Source organism: Gymnoscopelus braueri (assembly GCF_963280865.1).
Source record: "Gymnoscopelus braueri genome assembly, chromosome: 17".
Classification (NCBI taxonomy): Eukaryota; Metazoa; Chordata; class Actinopteri; order Myctophiformes; family Myctophidae; genus Gymnoscopelus; species Gymnoscopelus braueri.
In genome coordinates, this window is record NC_137617.1 from 663,986 (window position 1) to 681,320 (window position 17,335).

A 17,335-nucleotide genomic window follows, 5' to 3' on the forward strand; every position below is an offset into this window, starting at 1 on the left:
CAAGGCAAGAGCAAAATTATGGATAGATGCCAAATGTCTTAATTTACAAATTATTAATGTTGTACTTATGTGTATATTCTAATGATGAATATAACAATGAGCATGGTAACCAACCTGCAGTCTCCAGACAGAATCAATCCTCCTTCCATCTCCTTCAGCTCACTGAGGATACTGGCTTGCTGGCTCTGCCAGGCCTGGATGACGGTGGGAATGGTGTAGTAGCGCTGATGGCGGAAGTAGGTGTTCACGCTGGTGCACTGTAGGCCAAATAGCTGGAGCATTCTGAATGTCTGCTGGGGCATACACCCTGAAAAGTGTACAGCTCCACTCAGCTGCAGGTTGCACTCAGGCATGTTTCTGTGCAGCATTGACTGGTTTCGCCAAACCCTCTTGAATCCACATGCTGAACAGACCTATGAAATATATTCAAATGATCAGTGGTGTACTGTCTGTGTGTACTTTCTTATGGCTGAGGAATAAAGTGAGAAAGTTTTTGAAGAAGAAAAAACACAGAATTCAGCATAAGACACTGGTTTTATGCTGAAAGCACTAGCATAATGCAAAGTGATAACCCGCTTCAAACTGCACTAAGATCAGACAAAACACATGAAGTCCACTATGCAAAGTGAATGCATGACATTGACGCATTCCAAGAGGGTACACGCCACCACAGCTTTCTACAGGTGCAGGGTTGGATTTTCACAAATGTCCCCTCCTGTCTCTGTATGCTGGCTTGCGTGGCCTCACAGCAGCTCAGGCAAGTGGCAAACAGCTCCATGAGTTGGCTGTGACACACTATATACTTATCAATATAGCTGAGAAAAAATAAAGGAAAGAAACTAAAGTTTGATTAACACTGAACAGTCAGTATCGTGACATGAACAGATTAGTGTAACTGTGTAGTGTGTCTTACCAAGGGGCAGAGGATGCTTCAAGGTGTGGCGAGTCATCAGAGTTCTCAGAGAAGAGCTCGTCTTCAGCCTCTGGAACCCAATTGTCATCACCTTTCTTTGGTGCTGAAATGATTAGTCGATACATCGATTAGTTCATCAACATAATTAACACATTCTGATTTTAAAAGCAATTAATATCATTCATTCGGTAGGGGGAAAAATGATAGTGATGATGATTTTTTTTTTTATCCCACGATTTTGTAACCCTATTTTTTACACCCAGTGCCAATTGTCTATGTAATCCTGGGCACTACCTTCCCTCTGCCAACCTAGGGAGGCCAGGGCCGAGCTCATGCCTCCTTCAATGCATGAGAGCCAACTGACCTTCTTGTCACCTGACAGGGGAGAGTTTCCCTGGTTGGACGTAGCGTGTGGAAGGAACACGTTATTCCAACCAGTTCCTTTCCCCTCCATCAGGCGCCCCAGCTGGCCAGGGGGAGGCAGTATAGTGACCAGGATTACTGCATGTTTTTGTGAGGGTACCTACCCTAGGAGACACGGGGAGAACATGCAAACTCCACACAGAAAGGCCCTTTCGCCAAACCCACCTAGGGTATGGGCACTGATGACGCGGAGGAGAGAACACGCCCCCAGCGCCGTCCCCTGCGGGAATCGAACCCAGGACCTTCTTGCTGTGAGGCGACAGCGCTACCGACTGCGCCACCGTGCCCCACCAAAATTGCTATTGCAAAAAAAGTATATCAATATCGATTATAATTGGTTGCACGGCCCCTCACCTGACTGCTCGCTATCACTCTGAGAGATGGTGCATTGGCTTTGCATCGGACTTGCCTCAAAGCTTGAAATGTCTGTCTGTGTTTCCACAGACACCATTTGGGGGACTGCCTGTGTCCCTAAGGACAACATCTGGGGGAAAACCTGGATGCCTGTAGAAAACAACAAGTGATATAATCGTAACCATTCTCTATAAAAGGCAGTGTTGGTTAAAACGTGCAAAGCAAATTAAAACCTACCCAAAGAACGGTGTGGTGGTCTCCGGTAGCTATACTGAGTTGCCTTGTGTGCCGACTCCCTTTGTGGCTCAGAGGGTGGAAGAGAGGGTTCAGAAGATAGGCCAGCTTCCTCCTCTTCCATCATAGGCTCCTCTGTCACGTCAGGAGTCGCAGAGTGGCTTTGAAGCGTCTGTTGTTAAAAAAAAGGAGCATTCAGTGTTTACGGTTCTCATAGTGGGTTCCAGGAGGTACCTATTAAAATGAGAAAAAGTTTTATTTCACTATTATTAATTACACTCCAACACTTAGACCGCAGGCAGGGCACGGACTGTGGACCTAGCTCAGTGGTTCTCAACCTTTTCAAATATTGGAAATAATTGAATATCTTCAACCCCTACACTAAAGTAACAGAACTAAGGGATGTTCATATGCAATTGTGGTATCTGAGCCCATTTGGAAGACGGAGGAGAGATGTTTCTCTGGGTGGGAATAAATCACAATCCTTTAGAGTCCGGAGGAGTCATTTCCAACAATCTTTTTATTGTCAAAAAGGCAACAAATACAGGGTTCAATGTTGTATTCCGCATCTTTGTTCATAGGACCTGCTTTGTCCTGTTGAACGTGACAACTGTGTGTAGCCGAAAAACACAGAACGTCCTGTTTCTCACAATAGCACCATGTTATAAGCAAACAGATATTTTACTAGGACCTCCGTCTGACCACTCACAACACAGGTTTTTTTTAGAACAATAGACCTTCTTGGGCTAGCCTTTCAATGGCTCTACCTTCTTTACACTGACTCATGACAATTTACTTTAACCTATTTATAAAACTATATTTTTACACAAGCTCATATTATGCAATCTTTGTTTAACACCTTATTACCTTCAAAATAAGACCACACATATATGTATTCAACTTTGTATGAATGATTTAGACAGAAAGAGATGATTTAAAAAGGACTTGGCGTTTTCCTTAGATTCAAGAAGAAAAGTCTACATGCAACTAACTGGTTTCTCCCCAACCACATTTGTTCACACTTCTGTACTTACTATAGAATAAGCTTTTACTGTGAGCTAGTTATAATTTACAAGAATTCAGTTTAAGTCTATTTCTTTAACAGCTGGCTGTAGAGAGAGAGAGAGACATGGCAACATGCATGATTAGATCGCATAATTAGAATGCGCCTTTTTGGGAACACAGAACTCGGCTGGGTGTGGTGTTTTAGGTTCGCACCTAAGACAATAGACAGGATCCCAGAGTTTTAACCTAATTACCTCTGTAGCAGACTACTACAGCAGCTGTTCTCCCCCACAGTCTAACATGGAACATTCTTGACAATTTGTGTTCATAATGTATTAATAGCATATTAACTTCATATTCATCAGTCTTGAATACTGATACACGACACAATCTACTTGATCTGATCATAACCTTGCTTTCAATGAATCAAACTCACTCTGGCCTGTGCTCTTACACAGTGGTAAAAAACATTTGCTGCCTGCTCCGAACGCCATGAAAAACACTTTTATCATTACAGACTTTCCATACTTGTGTAGGAAACCTGATTTTACATGACAAGATAGTCTACAGTACAAAATATTTTCAAATGGGGTCTGCAGCCTAACGTGTCATTGACAATACAATGAGAGCCACTGACTTAGGAAACAGCTTGCATTAGATAATGATATTCTTGTACCTCAAGCTTTTGCATGTGGATAACAATTTGTAACATTTTAATTTGCACATGAGCCTGCAAATAGATCACATACTACACATGATACTAAATGTACATAGGATATCAGACATTGAATAGCAGTGGTGTAAAGTAACTCAGTACATTTACTCAAGTACTGTACAAATAAAAATGTATGTAACAATTTTCACTACTTTTACTCCACTACAATTATTTGAAAACTTTAGCTACTAGTTACTTCATAGATTTAGATTATTATTATTACAAAATATACGCCACTTCACCCCTATGATTATTTGAAAATAGCCGATCTACAAGCTCACAACTTATGACCTTGTTTGAACTGTACTTCCCTGTGCTTGTCTTTGCCAACTGTAATAAAGTATTCAATCAATCAATCAAAGGTTGTAGAAATATGACAACGTGTGAAATGGGACATTCTGCATAATGAGTACTCTTACTTTTAGTACTTGTATAGTATAGTAAGTATATTTTGACGCCAATACTTTTGTACTTTTACTCAAGTAAATTTGAATTACCTGACTTTTACTTGTAACAGAGTATTTCTTCATTGCAGTATTGATACTTTTACTTAGGTACAAAACTTGAGTACTTTTCCCACCACTGTTGAATAGCATTATAACTGCTCATGCTGGTAGCTTCTAACGTCATAAACAACAGTTCTGCGTGCGACCCCATGCGGTCTGTGTTGTCAGGTTTAGCGATTGAAAAAAAGCAACCAGGTTTATGAAAACAAGCCCAAAATGACCCCTTTGCCCCCGGTGGTCCCCCGACCCACTTCGGCAGTGGCACGTAGGTGTCTAACTCTAGAGGTTCATTTTGATACCAATACTTTTGTACTTGTACTCAAGTAAATTTTTAATTCCGGACTTTTATTTGTAACAAGGGTACTTTTACTTTTACATTTGAGTACTTTTTCCACCACTGCTGCTTACATGTACTTTTGATAGTCCTGCAAATCTAACACATGTTAGCGTCAAAAAGATAGTTAGATCCACACTTACCCGAGACAAACAATGAACTGCAGCAGCGGATCTTGCACTCACAGAAGCTTGTCCAGGCGACTGTATAGAAGGTACAGAACCTTCCATAAGTCTCACCCGGTCCAAAGTCCTGAATCCCATTCTGTGGGAGATGAGATCCCCTTGAATGTAATCCTCCTCCCTGAAATGGGCTCCACATATTACGGAGTGTCGGTCTTTCACCGACGACGCAGTAAAATCACCCCTTTTGACCTGGACAAATCTCTTTTCTTTGGAAAGGCGTGCACTTTATGTCCAGAAAGGGTGGAATTGGTACACCCACCACACACACAGATATTTACCAATTTTGTTCTTGTTGCAACTAAGTCAGGCTAAAATAGCAGATCTACAAGCTCACAACATGTTGCCTCGTTTAGAAGTCAACAAGTGCAACCCGGATGTAGTGGTAACAAGAGGGCTCTTTGCTTCCGCCACTACCTGCGTGTGAATCTCAGCGCCCCCTGCGGCCCTGATACCGGGTGTGACGTCATCATTACGCTGACACACGCACGCTTGAAACGTGGAGTCAAATATGCCGTGCGTGAGGGTCGTGGTTGGCGGCACATATTTTTTTCACCTAGTCTACGAGACACCCTACGTCTTGTAAAGCGATCGTCGGGTGGATCGTTGTGAAGAATAATATTTTTCAAAGGTTATAGTGAAAACACTCGCTGGCAAGGGTAGCGTAGACAATGTTTTTTTTCTGGCAGCTAATGAGTTAACACTGAGCCCAGACAGTGAGCATAGCTCCATATTCCTCACATATTAATTTGACTCCATGAATGAATCGACATTGTGCTGTGAAAGTTAATGGAGATTAGCCCTGATTAAAGAGAGAAATCACTTAACATAAGTGCCTCTCTCAGACACACCACGCAGTCATGTGCGTGCACGCACGCACGCACGCACGCACGCACGCACTCCAGCACCTCTCCTAATTAAAAGCATCATGTGAATGTGGTGTCTGACTCTCCCCTGGTCCTCTGCTCCAAGCAACCATCATCTTCAACACCTCATATCAAACATGTTATGTAAATGGAATTCATTATTTTCTCTGCTCCTTGACTGATGAGGCCATACAAGCGGTGGCATGTAGCAATTATTGTTTGTTAATTGTTACATTAACAATGTGGCAGGTGTGTTTTTCTTCTCTGTAGACAGATAATGGTCTTATCATCTACAGTGTTCATGTAGTTTCTTTAATCGTTAATGACAGCAGATGGACATCTATATTTTGCAGGAGTGGCCCGTTTCAAGCAAAATTCCGCGAATCATGAACGCAGCGTACGATTGCGGTGAAAATTCGCAGGCACATTTGCATTACATTGAGGAACAAATGCCAACCTTTTAACATTGGCCTTTAACATGTTTTCCCATTGTAGCTGAACCGGGAGCAGTACTGGCACCTGACGTAAGGTATTTTTTCCGGGTTGAATGGGAAACATGGTCACAGGCTGACAAAATAAGCGGTTCAAGCGGTTGTTTCGCAGCGGTCCAAAAAATTAGGGTTCCGGAACATCCTCAAACATCTGTAGAATTTGGAGACTACCATTCGTTTTTGGATACTATGTGGCGAAAAAGGTACCCTTGGTGGGCGGTCCACCGATTCCGGAACAGATCCCAGTGGAACCTCATCTCGGAGCTGTATAGTGGAGTGAGGAATCACTCTGCACTTTCCTGGATTCACACTCATAAACAACCACATGCCATGCAAATCACTCACTCACCAATCTGGGAACCCATCGCCAAATGAAAAGGAAAAACAGCGCCCTCTGCTGTTTTTGACTATCTCAGTTGGCTTTGGGAGGAAGTTGACGTAGCACCCGTGCGCAAGGAAACCGGGGTTTTGGTCTGCCTTCAGCGCATCACTTCCGGTGGTGCGACTATGTTTTCATTCCCACTAACAATATTTCTACACGGAACACTAACACCACTTCTCCCAGAGAACATGGATCATTTTGGTTATAAGCCCACTTGTTTCTATGATGAAAGAGCAAGTTAAAATGTGAATATCTTTCCGTGGTTTTGTCTGCTCCGCGGACGCTATTGTTAAATTAGTTTCGGTTTGTTTCGAGTGGGGAAGGATCGACGGACACGTGAATCCCGCCCACTACATTTGATTGGGTAAAGCGCGGCCTGCTTCCTGATCTGAAGGCACTTTTTTTGCACTGGCAGATTCGTTTGGTCCCAGGCTACACACACACTCACACACACACACACACACACACACACACACACACACACACACACACACACACACACACACACACACACACACACACACACACACACAGCCTCCGTTGCCTCACCTGTGTTGCCTCCATCAGGAAGCGCGCTTCAGCCTGATAATAGAGTAGAAATGATATTCACATGATGGGGTGAGTTCAGCCTCATAGAACTACTGGCTGCTATTGTACGCTGTGGATTTTACATGTGCGTCCCAGAGGCAGCACAGAGCAGCACAGAGCAGCACAGAGCAGGCCCGTACGGAGCCCAGAAGCAAGGCCACCACATGTTTTATATTGATGAGATGGGAGGAGAGGGAAGAGGAGAGGAGAGGTGAGAGAAAGGTGTGAGCAGGTAGAGTGTCTGTTTTTTCACCCAACAAAACAAGATTGGGAGCAAAATGGTAAACGCTGCAGTTGTACTGCATAGCAAGCAATCGTATACTGTGCACACATAAAAAGGTGCACTCTTGCATGCCCCCCCCCACAGACTTTCATATTAACCAATAAAACCAGGAACGCATCAGTGTAACCACTTTAACCATTATTTTATACTTTGGGCTATTAAAAAATAGCAGATCTACAAGCTCATAGCCGCGCTATGAGCTTGCTATTTTTGAAAAATCATGAAAATCTGTGCACATCTTTGAATATATATATTTTTAAAGTGAACATTTTTAACTCAAATATTTGCTTCTGGGGGGTCCCTGGAACAATATTTTTCAAAATGGGGGTCCGTGGCCAAATACATATAATTTTGGGGGCCCTTGACATGAAAAAGTTTGAGAACCACTGAATATACAACATTTCAAAAAAGTGTTACAAATGTTAGCTTAAAAATATATTTAATTTATTATATTCAAAGATTTGCAATTTTTTTTAATGATTTTTCCAAAAACAGCAGATCTACAAGCTCGTATACGAGCTTGTATATCTGCTATTTTTGAATAGCCGTATAAGATAATGGTTCAAATCTAATTTGACAGATGCTTTCCCAGTCTTTTAAGTCGCTGTCGAGCGCAAACTGTGTATTCAAAACTAGATATTTTTCAGGAAATGAAAAAAAAAAAATCTGTGTTCCAATGGATGCAATGTATATAGTCACAAGCTCTTGTAAATACTTTTCAATAGTTCAATATTTATATATATATATTTAAAAAAGCAACATAGACACATTTAACCACTTTCACTTCCACTTTCAAAATGTTTGAAAAATTGCAAAAAAATACCGATCTACAAGCCCGCAGCTGAGCTTGTAGACGAGCTAGTTTGGCTACTTTAGCTTGACGCTCTTGTCTGATGAATTAGGGAATTCATTTCGGGGAAGAAAAAAAAACACAACATATAAAAAAAAACATCATTATGGAGATACAAGGTTTCTGGTCGACAGCAACTATTCCAAACACACCCTCAACGCTTTGCACAAAAACATGGTTTTAGACCCCGGAGGTATATGTGTTTTCTTTTCCTTTTTCATCGCTGTCTCTCAGGAGGGGTTGAGTAAATAGGAACACACACTAATTCACCTCAGAAAGACTGGGAGCATCTCCTCAGGAGAACAACCTGACCTTGGCAGAAGCTGTAACTAAAATAAAGTCCTAATATGTGTGAGGTTGTAACTCTCCTGGAGTGAGCTTTTTTCCTCCTCTCCCCCTTTGGCTGTTCAGTGAGCGTGGAGGGCAATGCCTTGCCTCAAATAAGAATATGTTTTACATTTTAATGTATTTTACATAAATGTAGTGCAACCGTAACCGGCGGTGGACATGATTTCACAGCAGTGCATCAACCACTGTTTTAAATGCATAGACAGTACTCAGATTCTTCTGTTTCTTTTAGGAAAAGTAGCAATACCACAGTACCAAAAATATATTTTTTTAACTTTTCATACAAGTTCACAACGCGCCACATCACCGCATGTTGGGAACTTATAGATCCGCAATGTTTGAAAACATTTGCAAAATCCTTAAAAGATTTGAGAAATGTGGAATAATTTGGAACATAATTAACAACACAAATTTACACTTATCTACCACAAATGTTTTCAGATGGGGGTCCGCAGCCAAATACATATCATTAGGGGTCCTTGACATGAAATCGTTTGAGAACCACTTCTCTGGGGACAGTGGTTCTATATACACTGGCAGCCAAATCCAGCCTAAATCAGATCTATGCCATATCCAGATTCGAATCCGATAGTTTTATGAAGTCTGAACAGAGACAGGTCACATGGAATCCGACTTTTACAAATCCGACTTGAGCCACAGTCAGAGGTGGTTTCAAATCTGATTCAAATCTGATTTCTAAAGAGTGCAGCAGCATCATAGTGAAGCATCATTTTTTACAGGAGAAATGGTGAGCAGCATTCAGTGGACAGACGGAGAAATTCAATGTCTCCTAGCACTTTGGGGGGATGCCTCAGTACAAGCCAAACTTGTAGGAATGTACAGGAGCATGGCAATATATGAAGACATATCTCGTGGCATGGCAGAAAATGGGTTCACAAAAAAATGTTACTTTTCAGGATTCCAATTCAAAAAGAGCAAAAAAAAAATCAGGATTCAAATAAAAAAATTGCAAAAATAGCCGATCTACAAGCTTGTAGATCTGCTATTTTTGCTACTTTTGTGTGACAAAGAATGGCGTTGACTGCCCGGCAGTATATGCAATGTGGCCCTCTTGAGTGAGTGTGGAAATATAGTGTCCCTCTCCATCATCAAAGTTGCATCACCCCTGCTCTAGGCCATCCTGACTATGAATCAAGTGCTCCTTGAGCGCTCCAGACAGCACAGCTGTCAGAGTGTGGAGTGCAGAGCATCATACTTCACTCAGAGCCGAGCCATGCATCTGATCTAAACTGACGCCTGTGTATTTGGCTCGTCAATGAGCCTGACCATTTCCTTTGACAAACGGTGGTCCCACACAATGGAATGTCTCAGATATATCCCACTATTAACCTAAGATCAGGAAAGCATCTGACATTTTAGATTTTAACCACTTTAACCATTATCTTATACTTTGGCTACTCAGCCTTTTTCTTTTTTAATCGTGAAAATGTGTGCAAATCTTTGAATATATATATTTTTTTAAAGCAAACTTTTTAAACTAAAATCTTTGCTTCTGGGGGATTCTACAAAAGTCTTCTAAACAGTTTTTTTGTTGAAAAAACTTTTGTTGCTATAATATCAGTGGTTCTCAAACTTTTTCATGTCAAAGACCACCCAAAATGACATGTATTTGGTATTGACATGATGGACCCCCATCTCAAAATATTTAGTTCCAGCTACCCCCAAAGATTTGAGTTAAAAATGTATATATATATATATATATATATATATATATATACCTATCTTCCTATAATTCCACAAACCTCTGAGCCCAAACCTGTGAGCCCAAAAATGTTTCTGCCCGGTTCTCCTCAGTGCCTGGAGCTATTGATCTCAAATTGCACACAGCCATTGACCATTAACATTTGCATGGGACTGCGAAGCCCGTTTTTCGATATCACTAACTCTCAGCTGTTTATTCACATTTTTATGTCAAAAAAAATTCTGCCCGGTTCTCCTAAGTGCCTGGAGCTATTGATCTCAAATAGGGCTGGCAAAGTTCGCTTGGCTGGGGGAGTGATTTGGGGGGCGTGGCCAAGATTCACCATGTTGGTTGGGTCACTACCAGTCTACAGACCCATCCAACAGGGTACACTACTATATAGCTTGTACACACAGCGGCACATCCAAATAATTACATCAAACAATGTTAAAAGCCAACTGCAAAAACAAACTTTCAAATGTATAAAATGTATAATAATTTGAAAATAGCAGATCTACAAGCTCACAATGCTTGTAGATCGGCTATTTTCAAATGGCCGAAATGTATGGGCACTTCAGCCCATACACCTGTTGCTGTATGTTTTGTAATAATCATCAAAATCTACAAAGTAACCACTAAGTCAACGTCACATGAAGGTGTCTTTTATGTGAAAACAAGGTACATTTACAGGTTACTATGTGTATAAAAAAGGAACCTCATCAGGCTCAAAGAGGAGTAAAATGGTCTCTGCCCATCCATATTATAATGTGATCATTAACAGGTGAGGCAACTGGTGACCTGAGCCATCATCATCAGGATTCGGGTTATATTTCCATTGAATGAAAGCACTGCATAATGATAGAATGGCCTATGCATTTTAGCCATGTGAAAGAATGCGGTTCTATTTGCATAGAATCATTTTATGTAGAAAGACTATGTACTTTATTTGAAAACATGTACAGGTTACTATGTACATAAAAAGGGAACAGATAGTGCCTCATTTAACAACGCAGCATATAAACCGGCGTATATTTTTCCATATATTCGGCTGTACACCAACGTCGAAGTCACATTTATCAACGAATCCTACACAGCTGATCCGAGCGTACATTTGGACCCAGCCTTGATAAATCTCACGTCTGAAAACGAGCGTCATTTAAATAACACGCCCTTAAATATTCTCAAAACGCCACGATTTTAAGACATGAAGAAGAACCAGAATACGACCAAAGACATCAAAAGCCAATAAGAAAGAGTTTCGCCCGCTCGCCTTGCCACACACGCACACGCCCCTCTCTCTCTCTCTCTCACACACACACACACACACACACACACACACACACACACACACACACACACACACACACACACACACACACACACACACACACACACACACACACACACACACACACACACGCCCGCCCAGCTGTGTTTTTCATGTAATCCGTACCGTAGCGGTACAATCTTTGTGACGTAGGCTTGTAGCCTACATGAATGACATATTATGATACCAATCACATCGCCATGAATGGAATACGTTTGTATATTAATGTATTTAACCCATACCGAGCAGTGCACGTTCGAGTTACACTAAAATAAAGCCGTCATGTAGGCTATTCCCATTTCCCAGTGAGACTCGGACCGTCAGACGGGCGAGTCCCGTCCCTCTCCGCATTAATGAGAGATAGCCTGGAGAGAACATTAATGGATGAAGGCTGGTGTGTGTTGTACCATGGTTTAAATGTCTAAACTCCCGAGCGCTCGTATATTTTGAAAATCTGCTATTTTCAATGCAGCCAGATCTACAATCTTATCTGAATGACTGTTAAAGTTTGTTTAAATTACTTTATAAAATGTTATATTTTCACAGGGATTATTTATTAGTGTAGATATACATTTAGGAGTGGATTATGTGTCCAGATGCCTGTCAGACAGTCTTACAATGCTGCTCCGCAGGTCTAGGATGGAATAAACGGGTGCAGCCAACGTCAACAACTGGTCTCTACCAGACGTGAGATCTCAGCCTACGGTAGGATGAAGCCCACGTCAGGATATATTGATAAATGCCGAAAGGTGCGGTGATCTCGCCGTACGCCCATTATTTGGGCTGCACCACGTTGATAAATGAGGGCCAGTGTATCTACAGGGCATAACCTCATATCTGCTTTTACTATGCAGGAGGGTACTATTAAAACTAGTTTCAGAACCACACTGGTGCACAAGTTAGTCAGATCACAGCACGCTCAGACAACTTTGTCAAGTATTGTCATGTCCTCGCCCACTCCTGGTTTATGCTAGCCTGATTATCAGCCTGTTTGGAACCAGGCTAGGTGTATGCATCAGAGTGATGGGTACCGTAGGGTCCCTACCATTTAATATATGGTACTTGTTGCGTATTGTGCCTATAACCCTCTCTACATGGATCCTGAGGTGTGCTATCTTGCGTGTTTCTTCCACGTCTTTTTCTGTCATCTGGGCTGTCAGACAACCAAGCCATGCATTGTCTCTTTGTTACGTCGGGAGACCTGGCTGGCTTCCATTGGAATGCGGTGAAAAGTTAGTCCGTTGTCCATTTTAGCCCCTTTATTCTCAACTCGTCGATGGTGAGAAGCCGTGGAACAGTTTTCATACAACAATTCATTCCCATTTGGCGAAACACTGCTGAAAGAGCACCAACTAGCAGGCTACTATAAGCGAACCTCAGAGTGAATGGAGATGTTGACCCCACCGACCGGGGGCGGGGCTAGCCGCAACCGCTGAGTGACGGTAGCCTTGCTTGCCCTATTGCGCACAGCCATTGACCAATACCCTGTGCATGTGACTGCGAAGCCCGTTTTTCGATATCACTAAATCTCAGCTGTTTATTCGCATTTTTATGTCAAAGAATGTCGCCATGCTCGCATCTACAGCCCCACTGTAATAACCCCACGTTTGCAACTGCTTTCGCCGGCGCACTTCAGCGGGTATGGTCTAGTATATATATATTCAAAGACTTGCACACATTTTCATAGCAGATATACAAGCTCACTTAGTGCCGCGCTATGAGCTTGTAGATCTGCTATTTTTGAATAGCCAAAGAAATCGAAAATGACAGAGATACGTTCCCGGATTGAATGGTACAATACGCAAGGAAAACCCTGGCCCACTATGAGGTCACTGAAACACATGTATGTGTTTCAATGTGTACATTAAGTGTGCGTGCGCACATGTTGTGTACGCAGGTGTGCGTGCCCGTACCCCAACACAAACCCACATTACTGTGTGTGTTTGCAAGTGCTCCTTCCTTGTAGGCACGATGCTTTATCATGTCGATGAGCTCATAACGGCATGTGTAGGAAAAGTCATTTCGTGGCCAGCCAATACACATTCCCTCGCTTCATTCCTGAATACATTGTATTTATTATTTTCAAACCGCTGTGTGTTTCCACACTCCATTTTCCATCTGTGGCTGGCTGTGGAGTGTTGCCACTTCCCTCCGACTGAGGCAGTTATGTACAGGCAGGGGGGGGTACCAGAACTTAATGGGTACCAGCGATGCCTTTGTCACCATGACAACAGTTATGGTCTACTGAGGAGATGTGTGACACTTTTTATTCAAATGACTCTCTGCCAGCTTCCTGACACACAATCACAGCCTCAGTGTTTACGTTTAAATGCAGTGGTGTAAAGTAGCCAAGTATATTTACTCAAGTAACCTACTGTACTTAAGTACAATTTTGAGTTTTTTTTTTTTTTACTTTACTTGAGTATTTCCAATTTCCAATACTGTTACTTCTACTCCACTACATCTCAGAGGCAAATATTGTGCTTCTACTCCACTACAATTATTTGAAAACTTTAGTTACTAGTTACTTTGTAGATTTTGATTATTATTACAAAACATACATTAACCACTTCAGCCCTATATACATTTCGGCCATTTGAAAATAGCCGATCTACATGTTCACAATGTGTCGCGGTGCGACGTATTGTGAGCTTGTAGATCTGCTATTTTCAAAAGATTTCATGCATTTTATACATTTAAAAACGGGACATTCTGCCTAATGAGTACATTTACTTTTTGTACATTTTGATGCCAACACTTTTGTACTTTTACTTAAGTAAATGTTGTATTCCAGACTTTTACTTGTAACAGAGTATTTCTACATTGCAGTATTGATACTTTTACTGAAGTAAAAAATTTGAGTACTTTTTCCACCACTGTGGAACGACTAAAAGCTCATTAAACATGGTGGAGTGAGAGACAGATGGGAAGTGAGCTTGCCTGCATGCTCCTCTCTCCTCTTAATGAGGTCGTCCCAAGGAGGGCTTCACTGTCTGATTCCCATTAGACATGCAGGGAGAGACAGACGCTGCCACTTCTCCACCAGATAGATACCAGTGGTGTCAAGTAGCAACGTACATTTACTCAAGTACTGTACTTAAGTACAATTTTGAGGTATTTCTTTTTACTTTACTGAGTATTTCCAATTTTCAGTACTTTTACTTCTACTCCACTACATCTCAGAGGCAAATATTGTACTTTTACTCCACTACAATTATTTGATAACTTTAGTTACTAGTTACTTTCTGGTTTTGATTATTATTACAAAACATACATTAACCACTTCAGTCCTATATACATTTTGGCCATTTGAAAATAGCCGATCAACAAGCTCACAATGCGTCGCATCGCTTCAGCTTGTAGATCTGCTATTTTCTAAATATTTGTATACATTTGAAAACATGTGAAATGGGACAATCTGCATAAGGAGTACTTTCTACTGTTGGTACTTTAAGTACTGTGTCTCTCGGCCATGTCGCGTTCAGTTCTCCATATGTTCATAATTATGTTTATTGTTGTATTTCTCCTATAAATGCCATAGGCACTCGGTGCCGCGCTATGAGCTTGTATATCTGATATTTTTGAATAACCAAAGAAATCTAAGAAATAACACAGACGCGTTCCCGGTCTTAATGGGTATTAACCAATGAAAAGCATAGAACTTTGGATAGATAGAGGCTTCTATCCTCTCTCATGTACTTCATCCTCTTATTAAAGCACATTAGGGATGTTTTAACTAATTGTGTTCCCTTTGGTCGTCCTCTCATGCATATTTAATTCATCTCCCTTTCCACCATGGTGTGTGTATTCCTTAGCATTTAGATTAATAGTAATACCGATCAACATTTAATTCCACCACACCTGCAATATGTTGTTGTAGAACATAGCTTTATGTCGGCTAGAATACTGTATGCTTACACAACATGAAAAACCTGATGGTCAGAAGATTATATAATATTCTATTATTGTATCCTTCGCTTGTCTTTAACTGTCATTGATCTTGTCTCTCTCTCTCTCTCTGTTAGTTATGAAGTGAAACGTATCCGCTACGTAATTGGTCACAGTTGCAGTTGTATTGCAGTGGTGTAAAGTAACTAAGTGCATTCACTTAAGTACTGTACTTGAAGTATTTGTACTTTACTTGATCCAATTTCCAATACTTTTACTTCTACTCCACTACATCTCAGAGGCAAATATTGTACTTTTACTCCACTACATCTGTTTTTGTGTCTGGGTAGCTCAGTCGGTAGAGCTCTCTCCTTTAGACCACAAGGTCATGGGTTCGATCCTGGGCACCACCAACTCAGGGTATGAGTAGCGCGGCTTGGGTGCGGTAAGTCGTGCGTTAAGTACTGGGAGCTGATGGTAGGTGTGCATGGTGCTCCACCTCAGCAATCCATCTCCCAGGGGTCTAGCGCATTGTGACGGGGACAGACTCCCACATGTTATCGGCTGATACCGACAATAGGCCACTCCTGACCTACTTTACAATTATTTGAAAACTTTAGTTACTTTGCAGATTTTGATTATTATCACAAAACATACATTAACCACTTCAGCCCTATATACATTTCGGCCATTTGAAAATAGCCGATCTACAAGCTCACAATGCGTCGCATCGCGACACATTGTGAGCTTGTAGATCGGCTATTTTCAAATGATATGTATACATTTAAAATCTTGAAATGGGACATTCTGCATAATGAGTACTTTTACTATTGGTACTTTAAGTATATTTTGATGCCAACACTTTTGTACTTTTACTCAAGTACATTTTGAATTCAGGTCTTTCACTTGGAAAAGAGTATTTCTATATTGCAGTATTGATACGTTTACTTAAGTAGGAAAAAAAAAAAGTAGTATTTTTTCCACCACTGTTGTATTGTCGGATGGAAACTTTTATAAAGCCCACTCAAATTAAGCCTATATTTGTTAAAGACTTTGTTAGATAGCGGCACAGTTTGTCCAGGAGTTTATTGGTGTTTGGGTTCTGATCAATGAAGTGCCAGTATGCGTTATCACCGGTTCTCTGTACCTGTCCCTACTCACCAATGGCCTTTATAGACTGCAGATGTGCCCAGGACTCATCTGTATTCGCCACTGGCGTGGATGTTATTCAAATGTGATAGGATCATTTATGAAGACATGCACTCATGAATAATGTTGTCCTCCAAGGTTTTTATGGCTCCTACCCAACACATACACTTGGTCAGTGGTGTGGTGTAAAGCAACTAAGTACATGTACTTAAGTATAATTTCGAGGTATTTTTAACTTTTTTCAGTATTTACAATTTCTAATACTTTTACTTCTACTCCACTACATCTCAGAGGAAAATATTGTACTTTTACTCCACTACATATGAAATAGCAGATCTTCATTGTGAGCTTGTAGATTGGCTATTTTCAAAAGATTTTGTATACATTTTGAACTTGTGAAACGGGACATTGGGCACAATGAGAACTTTTGCTTTGGTACTTTAAGTACATTTTGATACCAATACTTTTTATGGGTGGGAAGAGAGCCTGGCGCAGTCAGTGCACATAAGTCAAGGCACAGACGGCTGTACGTTACCACTGCTCGGGTGGTGCAGTGGTAAAGTATCTGCCCAACCGTGGCAGAGTCTAGGGGTTCGAACCCACTGTGGCCTAATGCATACAGTATCAAACTAGGGGTCCCTCAAATTGAAAAAGATTGAGAACCACTGATTTAAACAATACTGGAACCCCAATCTTCACTGTAAAATCTTCATTCAACTTTTGAGGGTCCATTTGGTTCCATTTGTGCAATCTCAGTCCATTTGGGAAAAAAAGGAAAAATACACAACAGTCTAT

The 17,335-nt window shown here is 41.2% G+C and overlaps 1 protein-coding gene and 1 long non-coding RNA gene across 2 annotated transcripts in view; one reads left to right on the forward strand and one right to left on the reverse strand.

The window, feature by feature from the left end:
- Positions 1-17,335, forward strand: part of LOC308105275 (limbic system-associated membrane protein-like) — a 213,493-nt gene that overhangs the window by 98,008 nt on the left and 98,150 nt on the right. The gene's annotated exons all lie outside the window — the stretch shown is intronic.
- LOC308104498 lies at positions 691-2,040 on the reverse strand. Its single transcript, XR_013934828.1, has 4 exons — positions 1,928-2,040; positions 1,691-1,840; positions 914-1,016; positions 691-815 (listed from the first exon to the last, which is right to left on the reverse strand). It is a non-coding gene; the product is annotated as an uncharacterized lncRNA (long non-coding RNA).